The 15,599-nt window shown below is 37.2% G+C and overlaps 1 protein-coding gene across 4 annotated transcripts in view; it reads left to right on the top strand.

Moving 5' to 3' along the window:
• The window catches only part of PLCB4 (phospholipase C beta 4), a 360,059-nt gene that overhangs the window by 24,295 nt on the left and 320,165 nt on the right, over window positions 1-15,599 (top strand). For 2 of the 4 annotated variants that reach the window (XM_076010929.1, XM_076010930.1), the window contains exon 2: window positions 1,700-1,754. The exons of the other annotated variants lie outside the window; for them this stretch is intronic. The gene's annotated coding sequence lies outside the window, so the exon portion shown is untranslated. The remainder of the gene's footprint in view (window positions 1-1,699; window positions 1,755-15,599) is intronic. 4 annotated transcript variants of the gene reach the window in all.

Raw genomic sequence — 15,599 nt, 5'->3', positions numbered from 1 at the left:
TCTGGCAAGCATGAGGTAACCAGTGTTTCTATGTTAATATCACTTAATTCAAAGCAGAGATATTTGAAATAATAAAAAAATACAGAAGCTTTATTATAAGTTAACATATACTTGTTATTTGCCTTTTGAAATATTGAAATAAAGCTTCAAAGCCATTATTAGGATGTTTATAAAACCATACCTAGAAGCTGCTCATTTTTCCTAGTGTGATGTGTGATTGAAAAAATTTTTCTTAAAGTATTTCCTTAGTTTTTTTGGAGGGAGAGGTATTTGAAAAATATCAAAGCTGTGATATTTATGATCTGGGCATTTCTGTCTTTTTGTGTTTTCACTCACAATTTTCATTGTATGACCATTTTTAAAACTTTTTTATTGTAGAAATTTTTGAATATACATGAAGTAGAGTGAATATCACAATGAACCTTCAGGGCCCCAGATGCTGGCCCACTTTGGGGGGTCCACGTGGAGCACTGGTATTGCTTTGAAGGAAAGAGGTTCTGCTGCTAAGTGTGACCAAGAAGGGTGGAGCTCAAACTTGGCTCTTTGCAAATGTCGAACTGGTTACAGGGTTCACACTCCTTTCAGAAGGATGTTGTGAAAATTTCTTATTTAAAGTTGAAAAAGGATTTTTGTTTCCTGAAAAGAAGGTGGCATCTAAGAGCAAGCACAAGCTAATAGAGGAGTGAGTCCCCATTTGATGTGTGTGTGTGGGGTGATTCTTCTGGCAGGCGGTCTCCTTGAATTTATACATCGGCAGTCATTTCAAATCCTTGGAGCTCTTTGGGTTAGAATCTTGATCTTTGTTTCTGATTCTATAGACCATTATCCCCACTGGAAATTAAATTATAGATGGAACGTGACAGAGTCAGAATTACATTCTTGTGGACATTATCCCCTTGGCTATTTTTAAGTAGATTTGACTTGGAAACAGTTTATAGTAGTGGAGGATTAACTTACATTAAACTAAACCATTCACTTTCTTATTTGGACTTGCATATACAAAGTTAAAATGTTAAAATAGTTTGTCTACATCAACGAGTAATTTTGAATAGAAAAGTCATATTTAGTATTTATTAGCAACTTGTAGGTTTCTATGCCTACGATTTATTGAAAGTAATAAATATAAAATAAAATCAGAGGGATCCTATTGATTTAACTTTTTAATGTATTTTTTTCTTGATCCAAAAGCCTTAGCTAAGCAAAATAGAGTACATAAATATAGTTTATTGGCTTGGACAGTTAAAAAAATTTGAACAGATGGAAGTAGCAGCTTATAGTTCTGTTGCTTCTGATACTTGCACAGCACATTACAATCTCTTCACCTCATTTTCCCACTGGAAAAGTGGAAACAGGAGTGGAATTTTTATTCTTGACTACTTCCATTTACTTTACGGAATTAAAATGTTTGAAAATATGTCATTGGATATGTAATTTTTTAAAATTTCCATTTACTTTTATTTGTTTTCCATTTCATTTTATCCATTCGCCAATTAGAAATCAAATCATTGTAATCAAAATCTTTAAAATGTCTCATTTAGATAGAAATGGAGAAATATTTTAAGTCTAATTTAAAGATTTCCATTTGTTTAATATTGTAAGTGAACCCACAACATGAGGAGATTATAGCAGGTCTTAAACATTCACCTTTGCTATTTTCTGTTACCAGTGGATAGTTTTTCTTCTATTTTTCTCCCCACAGGGAAAGATGGTTTGTCTATGACACAGAATGCTGAACTGTGATCTCTCTTAAAAAGGTAGGTGTTTGTGCTTTTTAAAATTAATTTGTGCCTTTAAGAAATGTTGTTAACTTGAATAAATTACAACCCAGATGATTGAATCAAGAAGCAATTTTTTTTTTTTTTTCATGCCGCTAACACATGCCATTGTGAATTGAATTAAAACCTCAGATTCAGCTTTCTAAATTCAATATTTGAGTTTGCCAGGCTTTTTAAAGGATGACTATTTTGAGAGAATAGTTGATGTCTACAGCAGTCAATGCATGTGATGTGTAATAAGTGAATGCCTCTCAGTAGATACATTTTTTTATTGGAATAGATTCATTTCAGCCCATCTTGATAAAATATGTTCCTCTCTTTTCAGTGGATGACATCTTTCTAGGAAGCGTAGAGAATTTGGAAGTATAAAATGGTCTGTGACTTATAAAAATTGTCATATCTTTGATTTTCTCTGTAAGATTTTTTTTTTCAAAGTGTGGATTGTGATTTGCTAGAGAACTTTATCAGCTATAATAAGGTTATGGGCGTTTGGGGGTATATTGTGGCTTTTTGTAATCTGTACAGAGTCTCCAAGAGGTTTCTAAATTTCATACAGTGAGCTCCTACTAGCCTAGGAGTTGCTTTTGTTTTCATCTGAGACCTTTTATTTCATAATATGGACCAACATCTACCTGCCAGCTCTCCTGTTCTGGGAGGTGTACTCAGGGACTTTGATTCTGATCAGAGCCGTGCATCTAAGGAAGAACATATGGAGACTGAGAAAGCTATAGTGACAGGTGCTCTGGAGGGTCTAATGGGGATGTCACCCCAAACCACAGGATCCCTCAAAGATTTTGGGGGTGTTCCAAGATTACAGTGGTCAAACCTGAGCTTGTGCCGTTTCCCTTCAATGTTATCCTCTAGTTTGCTCTTAGACTATAAGATTTTAGCTCATATATGATATAGAAATGTTCTTTTCCCATTTCACTTATAATCACAGATTTGTGATGCTGATGGTATATTTCCTCATTCTTCTGTCAGCCTCACAAAAGTGACCTTTCACTTCTAGCTTTTAATTACTTGTCCAGCTCCCCACCATCCCCACCCTGGGAGTGGCTCAGTTCTCCTCCCTAACACAATTCCCAAAGTAGTTGCCTACACATTGTTTATAAATCACCCACCTCTAGATAGCAAAAAGGAAAGATTATTACACGTACTAGATCATTGGAAATCTAGTGTGGAGAGCAAACATATGTTCTAATTTTTGAACTGGAAATAGAGGATTTGAAGTTGAAATGAAGTATTTGGCTTATTTGGGATAAATTGAGCTACGAGTGTAAACTCAGCACTTGGACATAAACACTACATGAGTATGCTACAAGAAAGTACTTGTGGAGACACCAAACAGAGAGATTGCTGCTAATTTGCTTCAAAATTGGACTTCAAAATCTGTTGTGTGCAGATTACCTACAGTGAAATGACTGCATAATTATTAAGTAAATGTCTGCTTTTCTCCTCATATTATTTCTTCAGATTTCAGCTTCCAAGATGGCCTAGAGAAACACAAGTTCATCACAGGCAGAGAGTGAGGATAATTTTTTGATAAAATCAGGATCAGAAAGGAGCTGATGAGCATGATATAAATGTTGAGTTATAAAAATACAATTTTAAGAAATCCAAATGATTAGATGTTGATCTTTTTTGAAGCTGAGATGATAATTGGACTTAACTACTACATAAATAATTTATGTTATATGTCTACTAGCAGATATACATTGAAAACATTTGACTTCCAAGCACTAGGAAAGTTGCTTTTTCTTATTTCTCCAACGTTAATCCAAAACGTGTCTTGGGAATAAAGACCCACATATCTGCAAGATAACCGGGCACTTAGGGGCACAGTCTTGGGAAGAAGGCTCCTCACCTGTATGGGTGACAAAGCCTAGGAGGCTGTGGAGTATTGTAAAAGTCTGAGAGTCCACGGTAACTAATACCAAATAGGATGGCTTACATGTTAAATAAATAGTATCTCCCAGGTTTATTTACTATTTTACAACTCTGAATAGCTGCTGCTATGAGGAAATTATACATGAATATAAAGTGTTACTGAATTAAGAGGAACTTTCTACTGGAATATATTTTCTTAATCAACAGGAATTAAAGCACAACTATTATAAATGGCTAATGATTCATTTTGACATTAAAAGTGGGTCTTCGTGATCAAAGGAGTCAGGAATTGTTGGTCTAGAACATAGTGAACATATCCGAATCAGATTAGGACTGGATCCATGACTCAATCAAGACAGGGCCGGAATGTTTTTTAAACAGAAGAAAGAAATACCCACAAGATGTTTGTTTTATTAGGTATTAGATTGGGTTACTGGGGGCAATGGAGGAGATTCCTTCTAAAAAATTTAAACAGTCCATTTTCTTATGTGCTGGATTGGTTAGATGTGTTCTTCGTTGTGATAGCCAGGGGCCACATGTGGTAATTTAAATTTTACCACATGTGGTTATTTAAATTTAAATCAAGAAAATTAAAAATTGAGTTCATCATTCATGCTAGCTACAGTTCAAGTGCTCAGTAGCTCCATGTGACTAGAGGCTACAAGCTGGACAGCACATAGACCGTTCCCATTGTCACAGAAAGTTCTTTTAGACAGTGCTGGGGACAGTTGTCATCCCTAGAACTCCTCCTACCACTAGTAGTGCCACTGTTAACAAAGCTGTCCCGCTGTCCCTAGTGGCTTTGTCCCTGGGGTCCTGGGACTGAATGGAGAAGACAGAACCTGGTTTGCCGTGTAGGATCCTGGGAGATGTTGTAGACAGGAGTCTTTAGTGCACGAGTGGAAAAGAAAATGCGTTTCCCCACAGTCTTACAGTTCTCCTTCCTCTTGTGACAGCCCATCTCCTGTGATAGGCAGCAGGGGTCCACACTGCCAGTTTGTGTTGTTAACATTTTATTGTGTGTATAGTAGACGTTTATTCCAGTTTGAGCTGCTTGCCCACATTGAATCCTTTCCCTGAGTTTAGGGGAATCCATCATTCTGTGAAGCCGAGTGGGTGGGAGTGCCCTGTTCCTCTTAACTTCCCGAACAGAAGTGCTCATTTCTGTGTATTTTCCGTTGACCTCTGCCAGCTGGTGGGCACACTAATGGGATTTCAGGTTTGCCTCACCTGGGACCAGGACTCTGGAGTGATGACTCAGAAAGGCAGAGGATGATTTGGGATTCTGCCCGTCACTGGTACAGGCAGCAGCATGGTGGCATGTCCAGGGCCAGCTGAGGTGACCAGCGTCAACAGTACAGCAGGTGTAACGGAGTCAACCATTGAGAACAACAAAAAAACAATACTAAGGAAAACAGCTCTTCTGTGTGTGCAAGGAGCCCAGACTAGCATCTCCTATTCAACAAACATCCTCTCTACATGCAATAATAATAGGATAGTTTTAAAAAACATGAAGAGAAACCACACTTCAGTGATTCCTTAAATTAGTTATAATCCAAATAAGATAGGCTGATTTTTTAAATTTTATTTCATGGAAAGGAAGATCCTTTCATGAAAAGAATACATATATCAGAATTTCAAACATCCTACATGGGTTTAATAATGAAACAACTCTTTCTTTTTTTTGGTGGAAAGTCATGTATATAATTCTCTTTCTTACACTTAGAATCTAATCTAAACTGTTGCCTGTGAACAGTCACTATATTTCTGATTCCTACCACCTAGGTCAATCTGCCTGTTTTATTTGTTTTCCGGAACAAATGGGCTTGCATATTGTTTTGAGTTATGTTTTGAGTCTTTAAACGTACCGTCTGTTCTTCGAGTATGCCGGCTGCCCACCCTGGTATGCATAGCAGCTGTGTGACCGTCTGTGTCGTCTCAGCAGTGCCACGGTTTTCTCCGTGGAATGCCACGTGTGTCGCCCATTGAGGGATTCCTGGGCCCAAGCATGATTTTAATGTGGGCGTGTTGCCCATTCTAGAGGGAAATCTCTCGCAGCCTGTTCACGTTCCATGGTAAGTGTCAGAGGCTTGCCTGGGGAGGTGGGGCATCACCCCAGGGACAGAGATTGCTGGTGTCCATCACCACTTGTACTCAGCCTTCTATAAAAAGAGGCACGGGTGTGACGCAGCTGCCCAACCAGGGAGACTGTGGTGCAGCCCCCAGTTGTATCTGGGTGAACCGCATGACGGGTTCTTCCCAACAGTGTGAGCGCAGCAGTCCTGTGGGCCAAGTCTGGGACAAGGCTTGTAAACTCCAGGCTCTATCCTTCTTCCTCTAGTTGGCTGCAGATGACTATGAGGACTTTGTGGATGGTGGGAGACAGGATTGAGGGAAGCTGGGTCTAAGTCACTGCGTAACAGAGTGTTTTTCACTAAGGAGGAACAACACATGTTCCTGAATAGAAAATTCTAGATAGTCATATTTGCAGTCTTTCCTAGTAATAACTCTGTGCAACAGAAGATAGAACATATATTATGTGAGCAAGAGAGAGAGAGACAGAAACGAACGAACTTCTAGCGCGTTGACCCTTTATATAGTTTCAGATCTGTTTGTTACAGAAGCTGACATTACCCTCATATACAGTCATTCAGCCAATTAGTTGTTAGTTGACATTTTTCTTTTTTATAGTTGCCCATTATCTGAAATTGTCTTCCTGCATTGAGTAGTAGTGTGGCTGATATGTGATTGTGCCGAGACTGTTGAAGAAGTGATGGCACGTGTTCCCCAATGCCCGTGTTGTTTACTAAGAGTTAGAGGAGAGCCTAATGCCTCAGGGATAAAACAATTCACTGGTTTTGTAAAATTCAGCATTTAGAGTGAATGTTTAATCCTCTTGTATTATCATCATGGAGATTGTGGTACCTGAGTATCCAAGTTCAGTGACTAATTTTGCTTCATAAATGTATACAAAATCTTTCATAGTTTTATTAGGAACCATTTCCCAGGCTTAAGGGTTTTATGCAGGCTGTAGAGACAAACAATGAAGATGGCAAGAAGGTAATGTTTTTATAAAATCATCTTAGATTCAAACAGGGAGAAAATAAATATTCTCATTCAAAAGTCTCAAATGGAGTAGTTTAAGATATTATCCATTTTGCCTTTGGTATAACATATAAATGATTGCTTGGCAGAGATGAAGAATTAGGGATTTAATGATTTTTTCTTTTTAGTTTACTGTGTATTGACTAGTAACATTTTTCTCTTCTACAATGTGGAGATAGCAGCTGTGTATCTGTAAAGTTATTAACAGAGGTTGTATGCATGCTGATATATTTGAAATGTTTTGAGTCCTTTGGGGGAAAAGTACTTAATAAACACAAATAACTACTTAAGTTAACAGTTTATTTCTGTTGACTTAGTTAGTACACCTCCTTTTTATATCTTTAATAATGCCAGAGCATTTTTTAAAGGGCTATGTAGCAGCTTGAATAAAAGTTAGACATTTTTAGTATCAGCACTATGTAAACTGAGACAGAAGATTTAATCTTCCCTGCCATATTCTCTGTGGTTCAAAGGCACTATTCAGCAAGATTATTATGATGAACATGGAAAAAAGTTTATACAAGGGATCTGTATGGCTGTCACTTCCATCTGAACTATAAAGGTGATGATGATATTTAAGTCTAGGACTTATAGGGCCCCCACATACTCATCCCTCTCATATCCATTTTTCGTCACAGCTACTCTGCCATTGTACTTTTTAACTCATTGGTGAATACTCAGTGCCCCAGTAGAGAGTGCATCTCAGACTTTTTGGTCTCAGATCCCCTCAATGCTCTTAAAAATTGTTCAGGATCCCAAACAATTTTTGTTTATGTGGCTTATATCATAAATATTTACCATATTAACAATAAAATGGGGGCATTAAAACATAATTTATTTTAAGTAATAAACCCATAACCTGTTAACATAAATAACAATTTTTTAAAAGAAGAATTACTATATTTTTAAGACAATATAAGTTTGGCAGCCAGGCATGGTAGCTCACACCTATAATCCCAGCACTTTGGAAGGCTCAGGCAGGAGGATCACTTGAAGCCAAGAGTTTGAGACTGGTCTGACCAACATAGTGAGACCCTATCGCTACCAACAACAACAAAAAAAAAAAATAGAAAAATTAGCTGGGCATGGTGGCATGTGCTATATATATATATATATAGTTTGGTGACAAGAGTGGCATCATTTTATATTTTTTGCAAATCTCTAACTTGTGAGAGAGAATGAGAATGAAAAAAGGCAAATAACATATCATTATGAAGACAGTTTTGACCTCTTAGGCCCCTGCAATAGTCTTGGGCCCCAAAGCTTTGAGAACTGCTGTCCTACACTAAAGCCCCAAAGCCACATTTACTACTTTGTGCCAGAAAATCTCCTTCCTAATCCAAAATATTAGTAAATAACTGTTTCTATCTAGTTAATTCTTATTCAAGGAAATAACTAAGAGGCTAAATTGTAATTTTAATTTTAGGCTGCAGTTTTCCTACTGATTGCACCTTCAGAGTATCACTGGCATCTGACCCGTTTCCCCCATTCCCACAGCTGCTTTTCAAGTCATTTCTTGCATTGATATGAACTATTGTGAGAGCCTCTAAATTGGTCTCTGTCCCAGTTACTATTGCTGTGCAACAAACCACTCTGAAACTAAGTGCTTAAAACAGCAACAGTCACAAATCTCTAGTTAGGGCAGGGTTCAGCAGAGAGAGCAGACTTCCGTGGCATCAGCTGGGACATTTACTGGGTGCCAGAGGATCCACTTTTGAGATGATTTACTCACATCCCTGACAAATTGGTACTAGGGAGCTAAAGACTAGGAACTTCAGTTCATCACCACGTGGGCTCTCAGTGGACTGCTTGGGCTTCCTTACAGCAAGGTGGCCGAGTTGCAGGAGTAAGTACCCTCCCAAAAGATAGGATGTGAAAGTTGCCATTTTCTCAAGATTTGGACCTGAGAACTTGCCCAGTGTTGCTTTTGCTGCATTATGTTAGTTAAGCAGTCACAAAGCCCAGGTTCAAGGGGTGGGGACATAGAACCCCACCTGTCAATTGGAGAAGTGTCAAAGAATTGGTTGGTCATGTTTTAAAACTACCATACTCTCTTCTGCCTTGGTTCTTACCCCCAAATTGCCCTGTGTTTGAATCCAGCCACCAGATTTGTTTTCTTATAGCTCTGTCCATCCCATAGCTCCTCATTTCCTACCTGACAGGAGGCAAGTTAATCTTGGGTTCAGAATGATCCATGTGTTTCATCCTGATCCTGCTTTAGCATGCATACCCTGTGCTTCAGCCCAACTTTGTCTGGTTTTTTTTTTCTCCTTTTGCCTTTGATCATCCATTTTTTTTTCTTTTCCTAGAATATTGTTGCTTCTATCTCTTCACATCCCTATGCTCAAAATAAATGATACCTCTCACATGAAGACTTCCCTAAGCTCTGTATTTTTCTATAATATATTCTGTCATCTCCCATCAAACAGTTTAACTGTATTCTTTTTTTAAGTCCTCTCAATTTCCAAATTTTATGTTATGCAATAATATATGTATGTGTTTTATATACTCCACTAGATTTTATGTTCCTTGTAGGGGATCCATATTCTTAATATGATATTAATTACAATTACACTGATATTTTAAGATACATATAACAAGTACTTAATTTTTTTAAAAAAATGAATGAGGATATGAATGGCATTAACAGAGTGTATTTTCCTTGTTCTTGGAAAGCCAGATTTAGTATGGTAATATAAAAATATCAGTTTTAGTTAATTAAATTATAAACTCCATCTAATTTCTATCAAAACTGGGGAGCTTGACAAAATGATTCTGAACTTCATCTGGAAGAATGAACCTATTGACTCTCTTAGAATTACAAGAAATATTTATCTGGGTACTTGCTGTCTTAAAGAATATTATTAATATAAGTTGAAGAGTGAACAGTGGTATTGATAGAAGGAGTCACTAGTGAATAAAATATAGAGAATCTATATTTAGATATGTATGTATGGTAATGTAGCATATGATAAAGTTGATATATGAGATTGGTAAGAAAAAGGTGAATTATTCAATAAAAGCTATTGGGACACCTGCCTAGTCATCTGAAAAAATAAAGCATGCTTATATAAAAATAATACTAGGGGTGAAAATTACAGATGTAACAAGGTAAGCTAATAATGTATGACCAAAACCTATGGTTATAGTCTTGGGGTTGAGGAAGGCATCTCTAAATAGAAACCATGAAGGAAAGGATAAAAAAAATGTGACTACATCTTTTAAATGTTTATTTTTAAAAATTTTGGTAACCATCTTAAGTTGTTTGAAAGACAATGAAATGGCCAGGCCCGATGGCTCACATCTGTGATCCCAGCTCTTTGGGAAGCAGAGGTGGGAATATTGCTTGAGCCTTTGTTGCCTGGGCAACAAGTAAGACCCCATCTCTATAAAAAATCAAAAAAACATAGATGTGGTGGTTGTTCATTTTTAGTTCCAGCAACTAGGGAGGCTGAGGCAAGAGGATCTCTTGAGCCCAGAAGTTTGAGGTTACAGTGAGCTGTGATTGTACCACTGCCCTCCAGCCTAGGTGATAGAGCAAGACCTTGTCTCAACAACAACAAAAAAAAGACCGACAGTATACTGGGAAAATATTATAAACAACATGATGAACAAAGGGCTTATATACCTAAGGTACAAAGAGCTTTTAAAATAAGCCCTAACAATCTTATTAGTAAGATGAACATCTTAATAGATTGTTGGGGAAAATATAAACAGGTAATTCATAAAATAATTAATATGGGGCCAGCAACTTATGAAAGATGGGCAAACTTGCTAGCAATCAAAAGTGCAAATTAAACCAACAGTGGTATATTATTTCTCAGTAACTGAAATGACAAATAAAACGAAAACAAACAAGAAGTCTCTGCAATTGGTAATGGTATGGGGAAACAAAAATGTAGTTTTTTTTTCAAACAACAGTCAAGGGCCATCTTTTCACACTTTGTTTTGATGGATATTTTGTAAAATATAGTAAAGATAAGTAGCCATAAAATGAAAAATATTCAAAATGAAATCTTGAGTATTACATAAACATATATAAAAAATATCCATCAGACATAAAATTACTCTGTCAAATTGCCATAAATGGTTTTAAATGTTTGCTCTCAATTTCTGGAGTGACATTGTGGACCAGTGACAAACAGTTTACTGTCTGGCACCTTTCTTTGGACCACAGACCATAGAATAGTGCTGCTTTAATGTGCTAATGGGAATATTTTAATTGGTTCAGAATTTCTAAAGGGAAGATTGGCAAATATGTGTAACATTTAAAATGTGCAAACTCTTCTATTTCTAGTAATTGATTGCAAGGTTATAATCAGAGAATTGAATAAGATTATTCAAGCACTTTTGGTGATAGAGAAATAAAAGATGGAAGGTAAGTGTCCCGTGGTAGGGTAATAGTTTAACAGTTTTGGTAGAGTCAAACTGTGAAATATAATACTATGTAGTCATTACAAATAGTTAAATGTATATTACATTTTTTTTTATGATAGAAAATTCCAAATATACACTGATGTAGAAAGAACAGTATAAAGAATCCCTACACGACGGTCACCCAGCTTCAACTATTACCCACTCATGGCCGATCTTGTCCCTTCCCCCTTGTGTTAGATGTGCATTTATTTATGTGCAAAGACTATCATGACTTTTTGTAAAGAAAAAAAGCACTGGTTATAAAGGCACATTTATTCACTTGTACAACACTCATAGATCGTGCTACCACAGGTAGGGCACCATTCGGGAGCTGGGGCTTCAGTAGTGAAGGAAAAAAGTTAAAAACTCAGCTTGATGCCTATATTCTAGTGGAGAAGACAGAACAATAAACAATCAAAATTTTAGTATATAGTTACTGATAATTACTACAGAGAAAAGGGGAATAGGGAACATAGGGTACATTATCATTTTAGAAAGAATGGACAGGGAAGGCCTCCCTGAGATGGTCTTTGAGTCAAGGCCCTAAATTGCTAAGGAAGGACCTTGTGTCATCTTTGGGGAGACCTCCTGAGGCTGTTGGGGGTTGGGAGGGTGGCAAATGCAAATACCTTAAGGTGGAAGTGAGCCTCATGTGTCTGAGGAAGAGCAGGGAAGCCTGAATTGAGCAAGGGTGAGAGTACTGGGAGATGGGACAGATGCATGTGCACGGGGAAGGAGGGTCTCATAGCCTACTGTGCAGACTTCGGTTGCTACTCTGAGTGACATAAGGAGCCACTGGAGAGTTGGAACCCCAGAGTGAGAGGGTGTTACTTATATTTGAGAAGACTCACTTCAGCTGCTGAGTTCAGAATGGACTGTAAGGGAGTAATTCCAGAAGTAGGAACAGCAGGAGGTTATATTGTTGTGTAATCAGGGAAGACTTAGAGGACATTGATTTGAACAAGGGTGGAGGTGGTTTAACCCTTTGCACTCGGATGTCGAGTGTGACTCGACATGGTTAGCAAAAATTATAGAGATTAAAATCGCTCTTTGAATGTATCAATAATTTGAAATATAAAAAAGTCCAAATAAATGACTTTGTATGAAAAGAAACTCCAGTTTTTTATTCTACTGCCATGCTTTGTAAAATCTGGGGTATTTAAAAAATTAAATCCCGAGTAGAATAAAGGAATCAAGAAAAAAGCAAGCGAGTGCAAAAGGTTAAAGGGGTCACATTCTCCATCTGTTTAGAAGGTGCAATTGATAGCATTTGATCATGGATTCCATGTAGGGTATGAGGAATGGAGAGGTGGTGAAGGGTATTCCAGGGTTTTGTGTCCAGGCAGCTGAAAGGATGGAGTTGCTATTTACTAACATGGGGAAGACTTGAAAGGATGGAGTTGCTATTTACTAACATGGGGAAGACTTGCATTACAAGAGGTTTGAACGCAGAAGTTCAGGAGTTGGTTTTGGATCTGGAACATTTGAGATTGCCATTATATGTGCAAATGAAGATAGATGTAACCAGTAGTTGATTGGATGTAAGAGTCAGGAATTCAGAGCAAGGTCTAGGCTGAAGATGTGGGGGTTGAGTCAGGATGAAGTCACAAGAGAAGTGAATGCAGATGGGAAGCGAGGAGCTCTGAGGACTGAGTTCAAGGGCACTTAATCTTAGAGGGTGGGAAGGTCGGAAGGAATCAATATTAGAGATCAGGAATAAGAGAGAGCTAATGAAGTAGGAGGAAAACCAAGGGCATATGGTGTCTTGGAAGCCAAGCGATGCATGGTTCAAGGTGAGGACCAAGACTTCACTGACCAGGGTGCTGGTGTGAACATTGGACCAACACAGCACATCAGCTTGAATTACTGGTTGAGGTGTGCATTGTGAAGCACGGAAATGGCAATGATGCTAATTGTTGTTATTTTAAGAATTCAAAAGGAACAGTGTCTTCTTATTTTGTTGTCAGGAATGCCAAATACATACCCTACCATTAAAATTGGATATAGCAGCCAAAAAACTAAGAAAGAAAAATAAACTGAAATTACTGAAAGACAATCTTTACATGTCTTGTCACATTGTTTAATTTAATTATTAGCTGGTTGATGCAGATGCAGCTGCCCAAAGTTGGAATGATGTAGGGGAAAAGCTCACTGAGAAAATAGTCAACTGCAGGGGGAAAGAGAGAGAGAGAAAGGAGGAGAGAGAACAGCAGGTAGGTGCTTGGTAAACTTTATTGAGTCTTAGAAATGTAAGATGCCAAAACAACAACAACAAAAAACAAACAAACAAACAAACAAAAACCCCAAATTTACCTGCTTTTAACAATAGCTTTAGTCTGAACAGATTCAAAACAGACACATTCTTTGTAGATGAATAGTTTCTCTGATACTGAAAACACTGTACTGTGATCTTCATAGAGCAAAAGTATGAATTCTTATTTCTGGGTCTGAAGCAATATATGTTCATAAAATGCTGGTGACACAAGAGTACCAGAGTTGTGCCAAAGTTTCAGAGTACCTTCTATAGGCATTTGATTTGATAAAAAACAAAACAAAAGCAAAAAACTAAACTATCACACTTCTAGTCCTTTCTCTAGAAATTATTAATAAAAATATGAAAATAAAACCTTAAAACAGAAGTTTAGCAATTTCCCTATTTGGAAAGGAAAATCTCACCATTTTCATGGGTAGGGAATTCACGTGGAGTTTTAATGTGGAAGTTTGGGAAATAAAATGATTTCTTTTTTTTTTTTTTTATAAACCTTTGTCTCCCTGCGCCCCAACCCCCAACATACACACAATACAGACATTCTAGTACTTATCAAATTGTGAAAGCTAGGCTCAGATAAAATAACAGGAGGATTTTTTCTGGCATCAGTCAAGAGTTACTTGGAAAACAGGCAGAACAAGTTAAAGTGCAAGTCTAATACAGTGAAGGGAAAGATTCATGTGCCAGGCACAGATGGAGTAAGTTCATTCTCACATAAATATTATCTCTTTGTTCTTGCCAGGGCTGAAATGCAGTCATTGTCTTAATTAGCTCAGGGAGTTTTCAGTTGTGGCTTCAAAATCTTAGTCTTCTGGCAATTGTCAACAGGCTTTGTGTTGTCCCTAAGTAGCAGTGTGACTTCGAATGGGCCACTTAACCAATTTAGGCCTTAAATAGAAGGAATGATGGGTGTGGAAGTTGAGTTCAACTTTCTTCCAGCCTTTATGTTGTGTGTATCCAGTCAAGTTTATGGACAAGTTTCAAAAGAAAAGGTTAGCAGCTTTTTTATTACAAAGAAGTGGCCATTTTACCAAACAGCACTCAACTATTTTTTTGCAGTATGTTAATTGGTAGAACATTTTGAAACTCAGCATAGAAAATGAATGCATTGTTCAAGGCTAACATACAGCCTTTCAACCATAGTGTTTGGATTGTAGTATTTTTAAAAGACATATGTAATAGATATTAAAGTTGAAGATATGCTAAAGTATGTTTTTGATTAAAAAGAACGTTGACACCGATTAGCATTTATTTCAACAAAATTCAAATCTTTAAAACATAGGATATAAACATCTTTGAATTGATATATATTCATACATTATTGTCTAAGATTCATAGGAATGTCTTTTTCGAGCTATGATTTCTCCTCTATTTACACTATCTTTTGTGGGGGAAAATAAAGAGTTGAAACAGTGTTTAGATTATCTCTACACATTTTACATTTCTCCCAAAGGCTGCCTGTAATTGTTGGCATCTGAGAGAATAAACAGGAAATTAGCCAGGCTGGGGTTCTCCTTCATCTTTTGCCAGAGCTGGACTCCTTGCTTCATTTATTTTCATAGGACACCAGAAATCTGAGAATGGTATTTAAGCTGACTACATTTCTTTTGTAGCTGGTCTTTTATAGCTAGTCTACGAGTGGCAATCTACAGATAGCCAGATCTTTCTACTTTTCTCCAATTTAGTGCGTTGGCATTTGAAGGACCAAATGTACTTTGCACCAATGAGTGGTTAAAAATAAAGGAAGTCAAACAGTGTGGCACTTTCATCATTCTAAAATATTCCATTTTTTTTTCTAGTGATGAAGGTAATACATGTTTATTATAGAAAATTTGGAAAATTAATATAATTGGAAATCCCACAACCCACAAATCACTTTCGATATTTTACCGTTTTTTTCTAATCTTTCATCAGCCTCTATATCTACCTATATTCTTTAAGCAATTATACAATTTATGCTTAACAGACTGTTTCCAAGGGAAGCTGCTAAGAATGTCAATAGGTGTTCTGAGGGTGGGGGGAAGGTTTCATGACATGCATGTTTGAAAAATGCTAAGTTGAATGATGTTACACTTAGCTTTGTCACAGACACCCTTCTCAGTGCTGAACCTCCTCAGAGTGTTCTGTGACTCTTTCCTCTACCTGGA

The sequence above is a fragment of the Microcebus murinus genome, chromosome 16 (genome assembly GCF_040939455.1).
Source record: "Microcebus murinus isolate Inina chromosome 16, M.murinus_Inina_mat1.0, whole genome shotgun sequence".
Lineage (NCBI taxonomy): Eukaryota > Metazoa > Chordata > Mammalia > Primates > Cheirogaleidae > Microcebus > Microcebus murinus.
This window is presented reverse-complemented; position numbering and strand designations above follow the sequence as displayed.